This window comes from Onychostruthus taczanowskii, unplaced genomic scaffold (assembly GCF_017590055.1).
Source record: "Onychostruthus taczanowskii isolate IOZ18803 unplaced genomic scaffold, ASM1759005v1 scaffold83, whole genome shotgun sequence".
NCBI lineage: Eukaryota > Metazoa > Chordata > Aves > Passeriformes > Passeridae > Onychostruthus > Onychostruthus taczanowskii.
In genome coordinates, this window is record NW_024506221.1 from 2,845,400 (window position 1) to 2,859,480 (window position 14,081).

The 14,081-nt window shown below is 37.9% G+C and overlaps 1 protein-coding gene across 2 annotated transcripts in view; it reads left to right on the top strand.

The window, feature by feature from the left end:
* Positions 1–14,081, top strand: part of FGF10 (fibroblast growth factor 10) — a 59,862-nt gene that overhangs the window by 1,095 nt on the left and 44,686 nt on the right. The gene's annotated exons all lie outside the window — the stretch shown is intronic.

Consider the following 14,081-nt stretch of genomic DNA (forward strand, 5'->3'; position numbering starts at 1 on the left):
GCTCCCGGCCAGCCCGTATCTGCGGATCGCTCCGGTTACATTGGTTTTGCAAATGGCCTCGCTGAGCACAGTTTGTTTCTTCGCCAGGCAGAAGAGCAAATTAGAAAGATTTGCAAGGAAGTGGCGGGGAGTGTGTGGGGGACATTGTCTCCTGAATCTGAAAACCATTATCCCCTGTCATTAGAGTGCCTTGACGAGAGCGCTGCGTTGGAACAATTAATCGATTGCCCGCACGCTCCTCTCCCTGAGCCGCCCGCTCTCCGCGCTCCCTGCTCGCCGCTGGCGGAGCCGGGGTGTTTATTCCCGCGGGCCGGGCTCCTGCCTGGGCGCGCTCTGCGCAGCGGGGCGCTGGGAGCCGGTGCGCGGCCGCGCTGCCGCCCGCGGTGCGCGGAGGCGGTGCCGCGCTGCGCCCCGCCGGTCCCGGGCTGCAGCGCCGCTATACCGCTACTCGCTCCATTGTAAACATCTGGGGCTGCCTTCCCACAGACCTCACACGCGTTTCATTGTCCTTTTCTTTCTTTTTTTTTTTTTTTTTTTAAATAAATTATTTCAGAACAGAAGTCATATGGCAGTCTCCATAGCTGAAGTTTCAAGCTTTTCTCTAGGACTAATTAGATGCTTAGTAATAGCATGCTTCTGGTAATGTATTTTTTGGCTGTTTGCTGCTAGAAATGTACCCTTTGCTTGGTTTTCCTGCCTGTGCAGTCTCAAATTGAACTGTACTAAATCACAATATATTGCTTTCTCTTACAAATCTTAATTGACTATGTCCCACTATAGGAACATGCTGAGAAAGTAAGCTCTGTTATGCAACTCTAGGAAACTCTAAGGTTTCTTCGCTGGTAAAAAACCACATTTTGGTTTTTGTGGTTTTTTTTACGTAAATCCAGATAAACCCAGGAATAAATCTGCTGTTAAATTAAAACAACTGAAAGTGAGTTAAGTAGATCCCTTGTTAGCTAATGTGTAAAATACGGAGTTCTTCAGCAGGTTGCCATGCTATATGATAGACACTGCTGTTAATTCAGTTGTACTTCTAGTAACTACCCATAATATAACCTTAGAAGCAGTGAGAAAAGGGCTGGAGTATCGTGTGTCACTGCTTCACTTGCTCCACCTTGCAACTTCATGCTTTATCACACACTCTAATGTTTGTCATTTAGCTGCTTTGGATGTCAAAGCAGCTGAAGCTTACCACCTCCCTTTCTCTATTACATAGAAAGGCAAATTCTTAAAAAACAGAGCTGTGAAGGAGGCTTAACTTTGATGAATTTGTGTGGAATGAGGTCCTAGAACAGCGTTTCTTAGATTACCTTTGGATTTGGAGGAGAACAGCAGCCCTAAAATGGGATTTTGAAAGCTTTGCATTCATCTATGAGAACATCAAACTGTTCTGTGTAGCACACTGCTGCCAAAAAGGGCTGTAAGGTGCCCACTCTGACAGCAGTTTACTCTGGGAAGTAGCTACACATCTGAGCAGTCCCACTTAAGCAGAATTGCTCAGTGGGTAAACTTATCCACATGCTTGAATTTTTGCAAAATCCTGCCAAGAAGAGGTAGAATACACTGAAACACACAAATACATCTTCTACCTTTTCAGGCTACATGCAAGAACAACTCCCCCACAACTGTGGGAGGGAATGTGCATGGTGTGTCCTGGTTTTTCAGTCAGTGCATCAGAAAGAGAATTGCCTTCTCAGTGATGTCATGGTTACTGTCACATCTGTAGAGTATCTGCTGAAAGAGAGGAGAATGTAACTTTTTTCATATAAAAGCAAAAGAATGCCTTTATTATACATAGCTGCATCCTATCACTGAAGATTACATGCAGTGAAGAAAGGACTGCCGTCGTCTTAAAACTTGTAGCTTCCCTACTGTACTTACATCACAATAGCAGACCTAGTGCACATCCTTCAGCTCAAAACTATTACCATCCTGTTGACAGAAGTTAGAGTTCTGGGTTGCTGATTAATAGTCATTATAATATTCAGTGTGAAATTGTCTTTTCTGTAAAAACATAGTCTGAGACCATTTAAAAATATATTTACTGTGCCTTTATTCAAGGCTGTTTGTGTAGCAAAATGCTGCAAGTGGATTCACTAAATCTGTTTTTCACAGCATCATGTGTAGCAGTGCTATCATAATACTGCTATAATCCCCAGCTGGACTGATTCCATGCAAAGATATGGTATCTCTCACATGGTCTGAAATAAGTAATTACATGTGAATAGATTTCTGCCGTGCATAGAGTTAGCCGGAGAGGCCACTAAATTGTTGCCTGTTTAACATTATAGGCTATTTAATCTCTAAAATTAGTTTCTCCCTCTGAAACCATGTTTTTCTAAACAAATAAGAGTGACTATTGACACACAGGACTGAAATATTGTAATTTGGAAGCTAATTTTCTCATATGCTAGTGTTTAAAATCCGTTTATGCTGCAGTAAAGCCTTATCAGTAGGTCTGTAAGATCGTGATATGTTGTGCAATTATACAACAGCTTTCATGGCTCTCTGCCAATTAAGCACTGTCAAGTAAGAAGAACAGTTGGAGAAATTCAGAATAAACATTCAGAAAAGAGAATTTAGTCTCCAGCCTTTAAATGGCTCAAGCAGTGCTCATGGATTTGCTCTATAAATATTGTGTAGAGTGCACTAAATCAAAGTTTACTCTGGCGGCTGTATTGTGACTTGATTGCTTGGAACTATTCCATCATCCTTTCTCTACCTGTGGAGTACCATGTGGTTCCTGACTGTTCTGTCAGAAGACTGGCAGAACTTGCAGCACTTTTGGCGTGGCTGGAGGTGTCTGTCACTAGGTAGATGTAGGACGCTTTCTTTTATTTTTTCCTTACATCTGGAAGTTGGTTCTCAAAATACAACTACTACCTTGTCCTGCAGCACCAGAGCTGTGAAGTCCCTTGCCCCTGTTCTTGACAGAGCCCTTCACAAGCACAAATAAATAGAGCTGTAGTGTTTTCTGGAAGTTTACACACTATGAGGGACAAACAAATCCAAAAATCCTCCAAAGAGCAATTACAGAAGCTTTCACTATAGCTTCAGCTCTGGGATCACCAAGAGAGTCTTAAGACGTGTATTAAAATTGAGAGGGAGCTGCATGTGGTGGATTCTAACTTTACTCCCACACTGACTGTTCTCTTGATTAAGATAGAGAAACTCTCTGGGATTAATGGTTGGCATGCATTAAAGCCACAGGATATATGATAACCAGATTCAAGAAAACTTGAATGTATGTCTCAGTGCTACACAATTTGCAATTGTCTTCTAAGGCAACTGTTCACAGTACTGTAAGGCACACAGACTTCAAATTTGGGGGACAGACCTTATTAGTTGAAGAATAATAACAAAATACACAATACTTCATTAGCAGCAGCTGACCTGCAGTCTGTGGAGGGCGTTCTGCCTGAGCGAAGATTGCAGGATCGGGATCTTACTTAGGTACACGTTCAGGGAGTGCAGTCTGCGTCACTGAGCCTGGAGATGAGGGGGAAGGATTGCTGGAGGGATTCCTGCGGGCTTTGGACCAAGCAGTGCTATGCAAAACCTACAGTAGATGGCGGCACAGCCACTGCCTGGTGTCACCTCTGCTCAAAGAGATGGACAAGAAGGGTCTGCATCCTCAACTGTGTAAGCTGATTTAGTTCAAACAAAGCCTTTCCAAGCAAAGATATTCTATAAATTTGTCTTCTGACCAACCCAAGTGGACTATTTCAAGAAAAAGGCACTGTGTTGCAGAATGAAAGTGTATGTCAGGGGAGCTAGCAAGAAATAATTAGCTACTTCCCACAAGCTAACCTATTCTGGGCTTTTCTTCTGAGCATTCAATTATCTTTTATATTAAGCTTTAGGAACCCTTGAAGTCCCTGATAGTCTTTGATTTTGCTTTGGCTAGCGTGGGATAAGCTTAACAACATAGTGAGTGAAAGCAAGAAAGTTTTGACCCTCATTCTTTAGCCCAAAAGATTGTAAACAACCACTCAACTACTAGAAGTGCTGAACATTACTAATGAGGATTTTAAGTGTGTGTGTATATACATGACATCTAAATAGGTATTTGTATTATAGGTTGAGTTATACGCAGAAAAATAGCATTAAATGTGTTTTGATTAGGTATACTTCATTTGATACTCACTTTTTTCACTATACCTCTGGTGCAGAAAAATAATAAAGTGCCATAGATACCTTAACATCAGTTATGAAGCTCCAAGCAGATTAGAATAATTGACAAAATAGACTCTTTTGCTACTAAACATTTTGAAAACTGTTTGGGATTATTGAATCCTTATTATATGTGTTTGCAAATTAATGTGAGAACTTTTCACTGTTTTTCTAGACTGACTAGTGTTTTGCTCGTTTGCTGTCCAAAGAGTTCTGTTTTATGGCTTAACCAATCAAAATACTTAAAAGAGGAAATAATAATAAGTGAAGTAATTTGAAAAGAGGGTTCCTTACGGTGGAATGTATATGTTCTTAAGGACATGATTTCTCACTTTCAGGTAGTTTTTTTTGTTTTGGTTTTGGGTTTTGGGGTTTTTTTCTTTGTTTGGGTTTTTTTTGTTTTTGTTTTTTTGGTTTTTTTGGTTTTTTTGCTTTGTTTAGTTCTGTGGTTTTTGTTGTTGTTGTTGTTGTTGTTGTTGTTGTTGGGTTTTTTTTGTTTGGTTTTTGTTTTTTGTCTGTAGAACTCAGTTATACAATTTATAACCAGCAGTATAAAACCGTAGGCACTTAGGATTTATGAATGTGGAAAGAATTGTACTATTTAATGTCTACATGACACTCTCCTGTTACCCTTACTGCATTCCTGCCTTGTGGACCCTCCATGCTGATACTGTAGCCCTGTCATAAATCTTTTCAAAATACACAGTTGTAAGTAGTCTTTTTGTCTTCATAAATCTAACTTATAGCCACTTGGGAAAAAAAAATCCCAAGAGTTAGGAGCAAAGGGAAGTTTTTTCCTAAAACCCCAGAAGAAAGAAAACAAGGGACATACAGGTTTATAGATGCTATGTTTCTGTTTTAATGGGAGGTTCACAGGTAGTGGCTCAGTCAAAACTTCCCTTGAAGATGGCATTAGCTGAGTGAGCAGTATAGAATGTGCTTACACTTCTGAAACATCTTGGATGCATTCACTCATAGGATAAGATCCTCTGTTTTGAAATAAGGCATTTTAAGATGACTTTCAGATGTCTTTGAACTGTGTGTGTGAATAGGGGCCTTTTCACTTCAAATGAGACTCAGATCAGATCCTGCAATAGGGGAGTTTTCATTTATTGCAGAGCCTTTCATGTAGAAAAAAAGAAAAACCTTTCTTTGTGTAAACCTTGTTATACTGTGTCATAAGTTAAAAATTGCAGGTACCTGTATGAACACAGAGTAACAACTCATGTGATGTGGATTGCTGATTTTTCCTATGAGAAAGTAAAGTAATTGCACAAGAAATATTCTAAACAGGGAAAAATTGTAAATAATGTTGTATTTCTATTTCTAGGCTTAGTATTGGGGCTGATAGTGTCAACAAAGCAGAGAAATTATATGGTCGGTTTGGGATTTCTTATATACTCCCTTCTTGACATTGATATGCCATGACAAAACATTGTTTTCTATTCAGTGGAGAGCTTTTTGAATCAATCTCTTACAGTCTCTTTTTCCTCCAAGTAGCAGCAGGTTGAAATTTCAGTTTGCTCATTTAAACACTTGCTACTACTGCTTGCAGTTGTATACATCACTGAACTACTTTATCCTCACATTCTGGGGTATATAATTTAATGACCTCTTTGTCACTTGGAACATCACAAATATTTTGTTTATCAGCATTGCCAACCAGTGTCAGCTTGATGAGGCTGCATGAAAAAGTAACCCTTGATCGCTTTGGGTTGTGTATACCATACTACCAGATAAGAAATTGTTTAGTTAATCTTAGCACATGTTTGTTTCTCAGATGGTATGTGTATTAGTGCCACTAGTCTAACTGTGTGGTTTTTTCTTTGACAATTTATTTTTATGTGATATTTTGCTATCTTGCATCCTTTCATTTCTCAGATGCTTTAGCAGGGAAAAGTAGTTAATGGTGCTTCCAACATTAGTTCTGCTAACTAGAGGGATCCTTCCCCAGCTCCCCTAATTGCTCCTGGTTCTTGTGCCAATTTGTTGTAAAACATCTCTGTTGGTTACAACATAGTAAAAAGGAGACAGGAAACAGTGTTTCATGAAGTTTTGAAAAGTCAGCCTGGGAAAGCTCTCTGTGTTTATGAAGAGATTTAAAATCTTCAAGGGTAGGAGTCAGGAGGAAGTCTAAATCTTTAATCACTGAATGGATATTAAAACTGAATTCATTAATTGGGCAGATTATTAAAATTGATTTTGGGGCTTCATGAGTGCAGTGCAACAAATAGAAGTTGCAGGGGAAAAAAATGGTTACAAGTAAGCCAAGTCTCGTACTAAATAGTGGCTTTAAAGGCACTGTTTTTAAATTAGGTCGCTTGTGTTCTTTCTTTGAACATTCAGTTCTAATTGCAACAGTAAATCAAAGAATATGCTCAAAGTAGATTCCCATGTAAGGTGGACAACTGGACAGTGCCTTTTTACTGCTACTAACACGTGCATCCAATTACTGGGTTGATATACTCACAATGTCAGCTGTAAAGCATTCCCCTATTTTATAGTTAGCCTAAAGAATTATTAGCCTGTCCCCTTTCACATTTACCTCTAAATAATCTGTCAGAGTGTATATCTTCTACAGTTAAAGAGGAATTTTCACACACATTGAAGCTGACTTTCAAGAAAAAAGGAAATGTTGAAACTACACCAAAAAGTTTTATTCCTTTTCTTTTCCCCCTCTTCCATAATTTTTGGTGTTGTCAAGGAGAGGAAAAGGTTGTGGATAGTAGGAATATGAATGATTGTGAATGTTATATAAAAACAAAGGAGAATATAATATCTTTCATAAACCTTGATTTAGGAAAGCAATATGATGTCTGCTCCTTTCATGGTGGAAACCATATGTGAAGGACATAGTTGTTTTTTGCCGTTCCTGACTCATCTTCCTATGTGGAGAGCAGAAGTGAAAATGAGGGGGTTGTGGGGGGTGGGGGAATTGTGATGAGTCTCTTTGCTCTTCTTTCTTTGGCCACTGATATTAGAGTTTCAAACATTGCATAGAAATAAATGAAATGGAAGTTTTCTTTTAGGTGCCTGACACACAGCTGTGCAGCTGTAGTCAGCATGTGTGGGAGTTGGGGAGGGAATGCTGAAGCATTTTGGAATCGTTCAGGATGTTATTTAATTGGAATTAAGGCACAGTGCTAAGTGGAGACTGGGTATAAATCAATGATATTGTGCCCGCATTAGAGGAAGTGGGTGGGATGTGTGACAAGTACCAGATCAGTACTAGAAAGGATGACAAGAAAGAAATAGGGGCAGCATGTGTCATGAGTGGGAGAGAAGTGGGGAGAGGGGGAGCATGGCTTACCCCTTTTGGCAGCTGTGAACTGCCAGTGATGTTGAGTTGTCCTGTCTGATCTCACTGTAACATCTGTTTGTCACAGACTGAAACTATGAAGACATTAAGGTGCCTTTTGATTTTCTATAAAAGTGTGTGCTTGGTGTTAGGATATGAACATTCCACTCCCAATTTCATTGTGTCTTCTCTGACCCTATTCTGTAGATATTTGATACTATTTGGTAGCTGCTCTAGAGTTTTGTTCTTAATTTTGTCCTCTTCAAGAGGATTAATAACCTGCTTTATTCTTAATATCAAATTCAGTATTAACTGCTTGCAAGCAGAAGGGTAGATGAATTGACCCTTGAAAGTAATAAACCATTTGAAAGAGTTACAAGCTCTTCATTAAAGAAAAAAAAAAAAAAAAAGGGGGGGGAGTTTTATTTGGTTGGTTTTTCTTAATTTTTTTCAGTATGCTAATACTACAAAGTGTATTTGTTAAGAGAAACATATACCTGAAGGATATCAAGGTACTCTAGAATTCCAGGGGATTTTTGGAGCGAGGAATAGGGTGGAATAGAGCATTTTGGTTGCTGGTATGTTATCAAATATGTCAGATTTTGCAAGCTTATTATTAAGATTGGAAGCAGATACATAGTTACAAGTTTGTTGCTGCAGTGAGAAACGGAAAATGTGTGCTCTAGAATGGAATAGGAGATGGCTGCATTTAACACAATTAATATTTTATAAGACTGCTGTTTAGTGTCTTCTTTTCACAATTTTATTATGACATTTTAGGAGATGCTAAAGCTTCCAATGTTCTCTGAAGCGGTCTTTTAACTTCAAGAGAACAAATTTTGTTCTCATCTATTTCCCAGATATTTATTTTTTCTCTGTTTTTTTCCTGAATGTAAACACCAAAAGTATTACCATGTCATAAAGCTGTAGAACTGTATAATATCCCAAGTCAGAAGGGTCTCACAACAACTGTTGTGTCCAACTTCTGATCCTCCACAGGGCAATCTGGAAGTTGATCTGGAAGTACCTCTCTTATCCTCATGAATTATCTCAGTACCTGTGGCACATTTCCCTTGGAGACAAGCTAATGAAAACCTTCCCCTGAACTGTAACCTGGGCTCATGACTCTGCCCCTCTACCCTGTCTTAGAGGAAGCAGAGTGGTGCATGTGGTTTGCATTCTGATGACAGGACACCTTTCCCTTGTCAAAACACTAGTGCTAATAACTGCAACACAGAAATTCTGTGCTCACTGAGGATCTGTAGCTGCAAAACTAATGGTAACATGAAAAGATACAGAAGAGACTAGAGCTAACCTCATCACCCAAGGTGGGGTTGCTTTCTGTTAGTCTGCTTCTGTGTCTAGGCTGGTTACTCTGTTCTTCAGATGCTGAAAATATAACCTCCCATACAAGGTACGTGTGTAGTTTTGGTGCTACTGTTTTAGTAGCGGGGTCAACAGTTCATACTTTGGCTGAAGAGCTGAGTTAAGGCACCACCATATGTAAACTGGAATAGAAAATTATTACAAACCTAGTTTCATTGGGCATTCTGACCTACAAACCATTGCAAGCTCTTTAAATTTTTACTTCATGTGGTTCTGATAGAAATAGCTTAGAAAGTGAGTAGAATGTAAGAAATGGGAGGAAATTATGATTGTTTCAGCTTCCTAGAAGTGAGGATGCTGATGAAAGCACATATGCAAGTCCAGTTCTTATGAACAGAGTCATTTAAAGTCATGTATGATGGCTTTTATTCATAAAGCAGCATGACCTCTGCTTCTAAACAGCCATGAGCACACATAAGCAGTGGCTCACTTCTTAGTCCCACGAGTTGTTTATACTATTTAAGCAGCTAATAGAAAATTCAGTAAGGCAATTACAAGTTATGCCCTCTCTGAGGCTTAAAGGTAGATTCAATATAAGAAGTTTTGCTGTTTTTCTTGGATTTTGCTTTGTCTGCAACCGTACTCCTGAGCAAAGAATGATGGAGGGAGATGCTTAGATAATGCAGACTGGTGATTCCATCCACCCTGGAGTAATGATGTTTCCTGTTGATGACATAGTGTGGGAAATACTGCTGGACAGGGAAAGGGGGACAAGGCTAAAAAGAAGATAGCGTTCCAGGTGCTATGAACAGACCATTTAATTCACAGCTTTCTGTGTCTGAATAACCTGTGGAGTGGCAACTGGAACCCAGCCCGTACCTGCCATGGCATTTAAACTATGTAGCAACTCTATATTTGATATTCCTTGGTACTTCCTTTTCTAATATGACATAAACCAGTCAAGAAGAGCAACTGCTGATTGCTTAAAAGCTGGTGATTTTTGTATATTAAGAAATTATAAGACTGAATGCACTGACATACTAAAAACATTTTAAGAACACTCTGTGGACAGAAAGATTACTCTCAGTAAATGCAGGGTATAAAATTCCTGAGAAAATGTGAGAAAATACTTTTCATCTGAATGAAATACCTCACAAAGCAGCTATGCAGTTCAGTTTGTCTAGGAAAGAAAAGGTCCAATACCAGCTTACTTTATAGAAGAGTATTTAGAAAGATTCTTAGTGACTACTGTGGATTCTTGTCTCAAAACAAGACTGAAGCAGATGCGGACTGGAGTAAGGATGTGGGATTGCAGGAATTATTATCCTTCACCATGTGCGGAGAAAATACTGAGGGGATAAGGGAAGATGAGGGAATCCTAATGGTCCTCATGGTGATTGTCAAGTAGCACGGAGTAGGAATCTGCTTAAAGAGAGAGGGTAGAAGACTGAAAAATTTGGCATAAGGATAGTCTGCAGGAATTAAAATTTGAGTATAAGGAATTCCATTAAGTATTGGGAAATATTAGGTCTTATATGTTGGTTATCCTTTGCACCTCAAAATTTCTGAGAATATTTGAGTCTAATTTCTCCTTGACTCTTCGCTGCTTATAAAATGAAGTCAGCAATACTTCCTACACAAGCAAGAGTGTTATGAAAGGCAATTATTTCTGAAATACACCAGTAACACCAGGACGAGTGCCAGGAAAAAAAATAAAAACACCCTGAGAGTAGTCATCCTCTTCACTGAAAGGCTCAGATATAAGGAATTGTAAGGACAGTTTTGTCTTCCAGTAGAGCAGGGAAGAACAGGCTGCTTCTTAATTCTGTCAGACTAAGGTATTTTGTCTTTCAACAGAAAAAACTCTGAAGTATAAAAAAAAAATTACAATACAACCCCTCTTGCAAGCATTATGTCAAGATTACCCACAGATTTCTTGCACAGCATAAACCAAAAATTAATGTCAAAAATCCCCATACCAAATAGCATGAGTAGAGGCACATATTGGATCTGTCCTGTAAAACTGGATCTGGTTCTTCTGTATGAACATTATAATCAAAAGCAATGTTAAAATTTCTTTTGCTTTGAAGGTATGAACCTTAGGGTGTTTCAGCTCAAGGATCTGTATAATTTCCATGTTAAAATATTATTGTTATTTCATGTCTTTACTGTCAGGCCTATCAGTAAATGAAATTTCAGCATAACATCCTGCTATTATTTATTGTATTAATGTATTATGTACTTTTGGAAGTGCCTCATTTTCCCTGAAATGCTGTCAATCTGTTGGAGTTAACCTACTGGAATTATTTGTTTGGGTTTTATTTATTTTATACCATTTTTTAAATTATTGATACTTCCCTGCTAATGTCACAGACATTTTTCTTTCAGTTTAATTTATTACAATTACTTCTACATGTCACAACTTTGCTTTGAAATGACAGCCATCCAAGTTAAAGTCTTTTCAACTTTAGTGAAAACACTTATAATGAGGCTGACACTTGGCTCATGTGGAATTAATCTGGTCTCTTGGTCATTTCTTCAGTTTCTCCTGCTGCAGTCAGCCCTCAAGAAGACATATCTGCAGCTGGGGAGTACATAAGATTAACTTCCGCCTCTCTGTGGCTTCTTGCCTCAGACCACACACCAAATAATTCCTCAAAGCATTATCCAGATTTGCTCAAAATTCACCATGCTTGCTTTATTCCTTTAGTTCTGCCACACATGCATTTGTGGACTCTGCTTACAGCTGATTCTCCTTATGAAACAGGAATCATTTTGCAAAGATGAGTATTTAGAGACAAACATTATTTTAAAATATCTATATTAATTTTTCTGTAGAACTCATCCTTTTTCTGGTTTTGTTAATTTTATACATGTACACAGTAGACCATAAAGGTCAGGAAGACAATCTTTTTTGTTTCCAACTGTACTAAGGACATAATAAAGACTGATACAGCTTTTCAATACCAACTGAATTACAGTAACTCTTTCACCCAAAATGTTTTAAAAAAAAAAAAAAAAAAAAAAAAGAAGAACACAATGCTTATACTCATGAAGAACTTTAGTGCTGTCTGAACTATTAAGTTCAATAATGTTATAAAATAAGTTGCCACTGGGGGAAGTGGAGTCAGGTCTCTTATCCAGGGACCTTAAACCTTAATCACAGTTCAAATTTTTTTAAACAGGAGTCACAGATGTGAGGTATACATACATGTGCTCACACAGCAATGCAGATTCAAAAAGTATCTAATGATAAGACAGAAACACCAGTAGAGAAAAACATTAATTCTTTCTATTACCTTGTACTTTATACTAGAAGTTACAGATGAGATTTCATTAAACACATAATGGGGAAGGGAATATAATTTTGGTATTTGAGTCAACTGCAGTCTGGCATTTTCTAGTACTCTTAATGTTGGGTTTTCAACAAAATATTTTTTCGTGAAGCTTTCAGAATGTTTCCACTTTCCAAAGAGCCACTATATATGTATAAACTCTTCATTTATAGATGTGTAAACTACAGAAGTTCTAGGTGCAAATTCCTTTTTCAGATATACTGATAATGCAAGGGTACATTGCAGGACAGTGCAGCTAATGTAGCACATAAGATGAAGCTTCCAAGGAATCTGTAGAAGCCTAACTGAAGAGCACACTTATATTTTACCCCAGCTTGAGAAAGATATTTAGCTCTTGGAATGAGTCCAGAGGAGAGCCTCTAAGCTGATCCCAGGCCCAAAACACCTCTTGAGAATAAGTATAAATATGTACCATTGTTGCAATATTTGAACACATGAATACCTTCAGAAGGATTGTAACATATTTTTTACCTAGAAAAGGTTAACAAATGTTAGAGATTTCTAGACATCCAAAAGCAATTTCAGAATTTAGTCAGTTAAAGAACTTATCTGTTCTTCAGCTCTCTTTTTCCACTGATAATGAGTCCTAGTCAGCATGACCTTGTAGCAGAGTTTGTTGCTGTTGCTTTTTCTTTCTTTCTTTTTTTTTTTTTTTTTTTTTTATCCAAATGGTAGATTTGTTTTCTGATTCTGAAGGAGAGCTAATACTCACAAGTCATTTGTCACAAGCCACTAAAAGTGTCAAAGTCTTACGGCAGGTCCTTGGTGGCTTGTTAATCTCTCCTTTTTTACCCCCCTCCTTTTTTTAAAGGAAACAGACTAATTCATTTAAGCATAATGAGAGCCATGCTTGCTATAGCCGACTATGTCCTACCAGCACAAGTAAAATCTGTCTTGTTTCTTCACCTCCTTTTCTTGGCTCCAACAATTAAACACAAAGCTGAAAAGCACAAGCTTTTATGGCAGAGCTATTTCATACGTCAAATGAAAAATGGAAGCTGCCGTTTTCGTAACAGAAAAATATACAAATGTGCTTTTCCTTTGTGCCCCCCTCCCTTCTAAATTATCATCAGCAACATGCAAAAGATAAACCTCTATGTTAAATAGGGAGACCAGATGTATGTTTAACCTCTCACCCTCATTTTTCTAACTGGCTTCCATTAGGAACAAAAAGTTAATATATTCTAAACAAAAATAACTGATATGGTAAGGTGAACTTTTCAACTGGGTAAGAGTTCTTTAGAAAGAGACAGTATTACAGAGTCCTGTGTTGGGCTAACAGACTGTTTTACTGTAGTGGTATTCAGAACAATAACTCCATGCTTACTTTTGGTAAGTAGTAGCCAAAAGTTTGTTGAGTTGCAGCAAAACCAATTGTAACAAGTACTTAAATTCTCATGTGTTATAGAAAATCTAGTAATATGTTCTAGATCCATTATCCAATGTTAGAATTTTTCATCCCTAATCCAAACTTGAAATATGGCTGTGATATTTTCCTCTTCTTTGGAGACAAGAACTGAGGCAGAGAGTTTAAATATTAGGATTTTCACTCTTTTATCTTTACTCAAGCTTATTCTGCTGTAAAGCCATAGACTGATGATTCTACTCTGTTCATTACTTTGTGTTCACAATACAAGGATGATGTTCTCATTCTTAATAGATAGGGGAATAGGAGGATAAAGGGTAATAGTATTCAGTTTTTATAGCAGAAAATTTCTCCAACATAGAAGTACATGTATGACAGACTAGATGACAAATTTAATGGTAATGAATCTGATTAAAGATATAGAGGAAAAGTCTATAAAAGTGATTAACTAGAGACAATATACAATTCTGTTGAAATACAGTGGTTTTAAAAAGTGTTGTCTCTTGGTAAAAGTGCCCATCAGACAGTGGAGTAAAAAAAGTTGTCAGTGTTTGATAAT